We start from the raw sequence: 6000 nt of genomic DNA, 5'->3' as shown, positions 1-6000 counted from the left end.
GCTAATCTGGTTCTGTTTGAGTTTAAAAACATTCCCACAATGATAAAATCCTTTCACAGATTGAAGCATGGTGGCAATTAAAGCCAAAGTACCCAACATTACAGCTACATATATTTGAGCAACACAATATGAAGATGGGAAACATTTACATTCAGGTTTTTGTGCTATATGAAATTCCGCTGAACAGCCATATTCATTCATGCCAAGTTATTATAAATTCCTGGAAACACAGCGATCGTTAATTCCTGCGTGTCAGAGTGAGGCATTAGGAAACGGGGTGTTTCTTTTTAAATGCTCTTTTATTAGCTCAGCTGCTAACACAGCTGCTTTCCTTCCGTCCTCATCACCCTGCTCCCCCTGTGCACTTGGACTCTAGCGGAACATAATTCCAACACAAAAGGCCTCGGAAAATGCACCCTCAGCCTCCTGCAAATGCAATTCATGACGAGGCTGCATGAGACTTTGATTGTGCCAGGGATTTGATTGCTTCGAGGGTGCAGCAAAGAGAGGAGATGCTGGCAAGTGTTTCAGGATACACAGTGGTGTATTTTCCAGCTTCATGAGAAAATTACCTAAAATACTGCAAACATAATTAGACATCTCCTTCCCAGAGAAAGGGTTTGAGAGCACCAGTCTCACAGTTATCCAGTAGGAAACATTAATATGCAAAATGGCTTGCTCATACATACATACATACATTTGGCAATGCCGCCAAGTGTTCTTGAAACAGATTACAATGAGTGTGAGTCCTCATGTGCACTTGTACATGCCTTTTATGTATTCAAATGAAGTGGAGCCGGTGTCGGTGAAGGATGGAGGATTTATTTGTTTGTGCTCTTGTCTTTGGAAGCTTCAGAGATCTCTGTGGGTTTCACATCAGAAGGGTTTCCCAGCTGTGTGTCCATGGCCAGTGGCAAAGCTAAAAGTGCATGTGGGTGTGAGTAAAAGGAGGGCAGTACCTCAGTATATCATGAGCAGTTTATGGGGAAGATGGTGCAGGACAGTAGAGACGGATGCAGGCTGACTAACATCGGTGTTTGTTTAGTTCACCCTGTTTTCTGTAAGAAATCAAATCAAACTATTGTTATTTTATTATCTTTAGTTTAATTACATGTCATTTAGCAGACGCTTTTATCCAAAGCGACTTACAAGGGAATTGAGCACAATCTGCCATTCTGAATCCTAGAATGCACAAAAACATTCTAGGATTCAGAATAATCACAAATGTTCATCCCTGAGACCTTAAGTTGCAGTCACATGTCTGTATAAAGCCTAATATTTACTCAACATATAAACATGAGAAAATGTCTGTCAAGATTCTCTGTCATCCAGGTCATTGTCATCATAAGTAGTTCGCTGTAGGCAAGCGTTCTTTCTTGAGTTAAGTTGAAGACATTTCACCATCCAAGATGCTTCCTCAGTATAACATGTCAAAATGTGTTAATCCAAATGTGTTCCACATTATTTAAATGTTTTTTATTTCAGAGACCTGGTCACCTCACCAAACCCAGACATCCCATCTCCAGATGTATTGCCACATTTTGGAGATTAAAAATCCCAGTTGTTGCACTGAACCGTCTCAGCGGCCACTTTGTAAATGACCCTCGAGGGGAAAACATGTGCGTTTTCCTTTTCTTGTTTGACGATAGTGCTCTTACCTTGAAGTTGACCGATGAACTTATGTTCCATTTTGACCTGATGGTGAGTGAAGTAATTTCTTTATCTCGAGTGTTTGATTTGGATAGTGGCCATTAGGAGGAGGGTATGAAAGGAGCCATAGAGAATGACATTGTTTAAGTATGGTTTGTGTTGAACAGCACAGGGACAAAATGCAGATCTCTTCTTGGCCACAGTAGCAGCATAAGTCTGAACATCCCTTGCCTACCAAAATCTAATGGGGCACAGATGTGCAGATGGGTGTGGAAGTCAGTGAGGCGTGACGGCAGGACAAGTGAGAGCGGCTTGAACGCACTCATTGTGAAATGTTTAATTTAACCTTGGAATGTGCAAGTGGACAAATCAATTGGGACTGAAATGGAAAACAAAACAAATACAATGCCACAAATTAACTGGACTTCTAATCATGTATAATTTTCCTTTTGGAGTATTATTCAAGTGATAAATCAGAGCTAAAGAGGTTGATTTTAAACAACACAACTTTCAAGAAATAGACTCTTTATATTTGTCTGATAATGCACAATACATTTCTGTAATTTAACTTAATAGTTTTGCTTATTTATTATTGTTCTGCATCGGAGATCAACTTTAACAATCCAGTAATGGCTCTATTATGATTCTGTGCAACAGTTAGTGACTTAATGTGATGAATTACCCAAGCTCATGTTAAGCGGTGCACACCGTGGAGCTGTCTGTGGTGCTGAATCTGTGGTGCTGAATCTGTGATTCCCAGTGTTGATAGTTACTGAGCCTCTTCTCTGTCCACAGCAGGAGTGTAAGTGAAAGTGTGACGTCACAGGCATCAACAGGTTGATAAAAGCAATCGCAATTACTGACGACATGACAGAGGTGTCTGTGGCAATTTTTGGCCGTGTTGATGTTGGAGAATCTGCCTGCTCTTCTCTCTTAAACAAATAAGAGAAATGCATTTCTTGGAATTCCTCTTTAAACCCCCCCATGTTGCATGTTGTAGATATTTAGTGAAATGGGTTGCTTAAATTAATATTACTAAATTATTTACCACAGCATCCAGCTGACACTGTTTGACTAGGGTTTAACACCAGAAGAGGGGGCTGATGGGTGGGTTTTCTGTAGAGAGGAAACCCCCCTCAGCTTGGAACACAAAGGCAGAATCTGAAAAGGAAATAAGACAATTTTGCTTTCAAAATAAAAGCATTCCCATGGGGGAATTCCTCCTACTTTTGTATTTAATATTGTTATGTTCTGTCCTGCATCACATGACAGCACTCCTCCATGAAGACATGTGTGAGTTAGAAACTAACTTTGTAATATAGGTATAATAGAAAATTGTCTAGTAAATATTAGCAAACACATATTTTAGTATTTATTGTCTTAAGCAGAATGTTGTTTTCATTGAGTGCTGCTGGGGTGAATAATAATACAGAAAACAAGACTAAGAATAGATAAAATAAAATATAACGATCCTCAACACAAGGCTTTATCCAGTTATGTTTTTTTTATTTTGAAAGCTGTAGCTGGAAGTCATTTTGTTACAATTTGACCCACTTGATGGCAGCACGAGCCCCCGGCTTCCAAATAAGGAATCTGGCTGTTGCTGCACGCGGACACACACAGCCACACACAAACACACACACACTCTCACACACAGACAAGGACGCTCTTGAGCCGCGAGCCGAAGACGTCTCTTCTTCTACCACGGAGCAGCGCGAGCCCTCTTTGATTTGTCGCTCCGTGAAACCTCCACATTCACCTGCAGGACTGTGGAACCTGGAGACTGAGAGGATTCCACATTCGGAGAATAACTTTTTGAGACGTACCACTACGACACTGGAATTAAACACACAAGGCAACTATTTATAAAAAAAGAAAGGATTTCCCACTCAAATATTAAAGGAGGAGTCCAAAGTGTTTATCTTTGAAACAATGTAGCCAAAGAAAGCAAGACACTGTGAATACATTCGGGGATTTTCTGAACCTGTTCCACACACCGGAACCTCTGTCGGAACTAGTGGACAGCATTCTTAACTCCTCTCAGAGTTTGCGCTTCTTCTTGGACACATACATTTTTCTTTTCCTCTGTCAAAGTCCAAGTTTCTATTTTACAAGAATGCGTTTTGTGGACTTAACCATGAAGGCCTGATCCTCTTGGCTTTTTGGAATTGGTGAATGCCTCGTGGACGCACCGAGTTTTCGCCACAGTATGCATCAAAGGGACTGGTAATAAACTCAAGGTAATATTTTTTAATCGTGTTTTTTTTCCCGGCTCCACTTCTCTCCCCTTCAAGTTCACACATATCATCATTGCTCGTGTTGTATGTGGTTCTGGTGCCAGGTGTTGTGGATTTTGTCAAGTGTTGGCTGATTTTATAGCTCGGTTATCCAAAAAATCAAGTGTGAACTCAGATCACTTCATTTAAATTTAATTTTATTATTTATTATTCTGGCTTTCGTCTTCTTCGTGATAAAGTGCTCTGCTCTTACAGTCGGGCTGTGGGCGCATCTCTCTCGCACGCACGCAGCCGCTCAGTGCTCGGGGAGACGCACCGGTGGTGGACAGTGACCGTCTGGAGCACTGAGTCAACCGACGATAAGTGGAGGACTCTGGGGGATACAGTGCCGCCACACTCCATTTGATAATCTTAAAATTGAACACTCTGCTCATTCGCTGAAGGTTTAATATTAAGTGGAACATCAATTGAATTCGCTTTTGGGAACGAGCGAGGGCAGTTCTTTCAATCGGCGTATGTTGCAGAATTTTTTGTTCCACTTCATAAAGCTTTTATATTTACCTTTTGTAAAGCAGCTGATCCATTGTTGCAGCGGTCGTTTCAGTCTCAATATTGTCGCTGTCCAGTCCTCGTGTGGTGATGCGGTTTTAGATAATGCGCAAGTCACTGAGTCGCCTTTTTCAAAGCAGCGTGTGTTTGTTTTTTAGTGGAGTTAGGTGTTTTAGTCGTGTAATATCGGCTGTTTTAGTGGTGAATTTTTAATAGACTACAGTTAAATCTTGATATTGTTGGCATTTTTGGTTTAAGTGAGTGAGTGAGAAGAATGACAGAAAATTATGTTAAAAATTAAATATTCCTTTGTTTCCAGTTTGACGCACTATATTTAGGAAGCTTAAGCATCTTTTTTCATATCTGTATAATTGCATGAGTACAGTCTTGGTGAACCCTGATGATAAAGCAGGATGAAGTCATGCCCAGTGACTGACACTGGAGGGGAGAAAGCAGGACTTTTCCACAGTATAGCTCATCTCTTTTCAGTGGAATGGGCAGATAAACGCTCCGAGTCTTGTGCTGTATGTTGCACACTTTGACTCAGCCTTAGCACAAACCGTCCACAGCCAACCAGTTCACCACAAAACGGGTTACTGTCATCCCCTGTCTTCTTTCTGTCACAAGGATCCTCCCTCAACTCCCCTCTGTGCTGCAGTGAGACTGTGCCATGTCCAGTGTTTGGCACTATATGCATGTGTGCACATAGTGATGAGCTGGACATGGGTGGCAACAACAACTCGTATTAGACTAGATTTTCAGCTTTTTTTTTTTAAAAAAAAAGGTTGAAGTCAAAGTTTTTGTTTTTCCGTGGTCTGTTTTTCTACTAAAATTATTCCAACCACTGTATTTTCAAATTCCCTGATCGAACTAGTGGGGGCAGTATAAAAACACATAACCCCACCTTTGGATAAAACACAGTAATGTGCATTATCCTCTGCGCTAAACTGACCAGTATTTGTTTTTATATTACTACGTATTTCTTGTTCTAATGTTGAAAGATTCACCGACTTGTTCACCACCAGTGAAAGGTGATGTAAACTTTACAAATATTTCTACTGCCTTCAGTCAAACCTGATATCTTAGAGTCACAGCAGTGATATAATGTCATTAAAATGTCTTTAAAATATTTTATTTACAAGAGAACACGCTCTAATGGAAGCAATATGCATATGCAGTCTACTTGATTTACAGCTCTTTGAAGCACTTAAGTGTCTCATATTTATTCATAGGTTAGTGGACATTAGGCATTTAAAGATCAAAATATATTCAAATGACCCCTGTCACAGTAATTTGATATGCTGTAGCACCACATGGCACAGCCATCATCACAGCAAAATCTCATTGGATAACCTTTCATCCATGTCATTGCTGCTTGTGTCGGCTGTATTTAAAAAAAAAACAAGAAAGAAAAGAAAAGAAAAACAATCCCAATAGATTTGAAGTTCTAACCCAGTTGTTTGAAATCATTCCTGACCTCTTCACATCCAGACTCTATAGATGATTAGACCCACATGAAGATCCTGTGGATTAAACCAAATTCATAGAACCATAAAATAAAGAG

General features: G+C 40.2%; 1 protein-coding gene across 11 annotated transcripts in view; it reads left to right on the top strand.

The window, feature by feature from the left end:
- The first annotated feature begins 3271 nt into the window (after positions 1-3271).
- The window catches only part of adgrb1a (adhesion G protein-coupled receptor B1a), a 123867-nt gene continuing 121138 nt past the window's right edge, over positions 3272-6000 (top strand). For 7 of the 11 annotated variants that reach the window (XM_044033799.1, XM_044033801.1, XM_044033794.1 and 4 more), the window contains exon 1: positions 3273-3890. The gene's annotated coding sequence lies outside the window, so the exon portion shown is untranslated. Of the gene's footprint in view, positions 3891-6000 lie in introns of all 11 variants that reach the window. The other 4 variants (XM_044033797.1, XM_044033798.1, XM_044033800.1 and 1 more) reach the window with 1 other exon arrangement.

Source organism: Solea senegalensis, linkage group LG9 (genome assembly GCF_019176455.1).
Source record: "Solea senegalensis isolate Sse05_10M linkage group LG9, IFAPA_SoseM_1, whole genome shotgun sequence".
In the NCBI taxonomy this organism is placed as follows: Eukaryota; Metazoa; Chordata; class Actinopteri; order Pleuronectiformes; family Soleidae; genus Solea; species Solea senegalensis.
The sequence above is the reverse complement of the archived record's forward strand: the minus strand, read 5'-3'. Positions and strand labels throughout refer to the sequence as shown.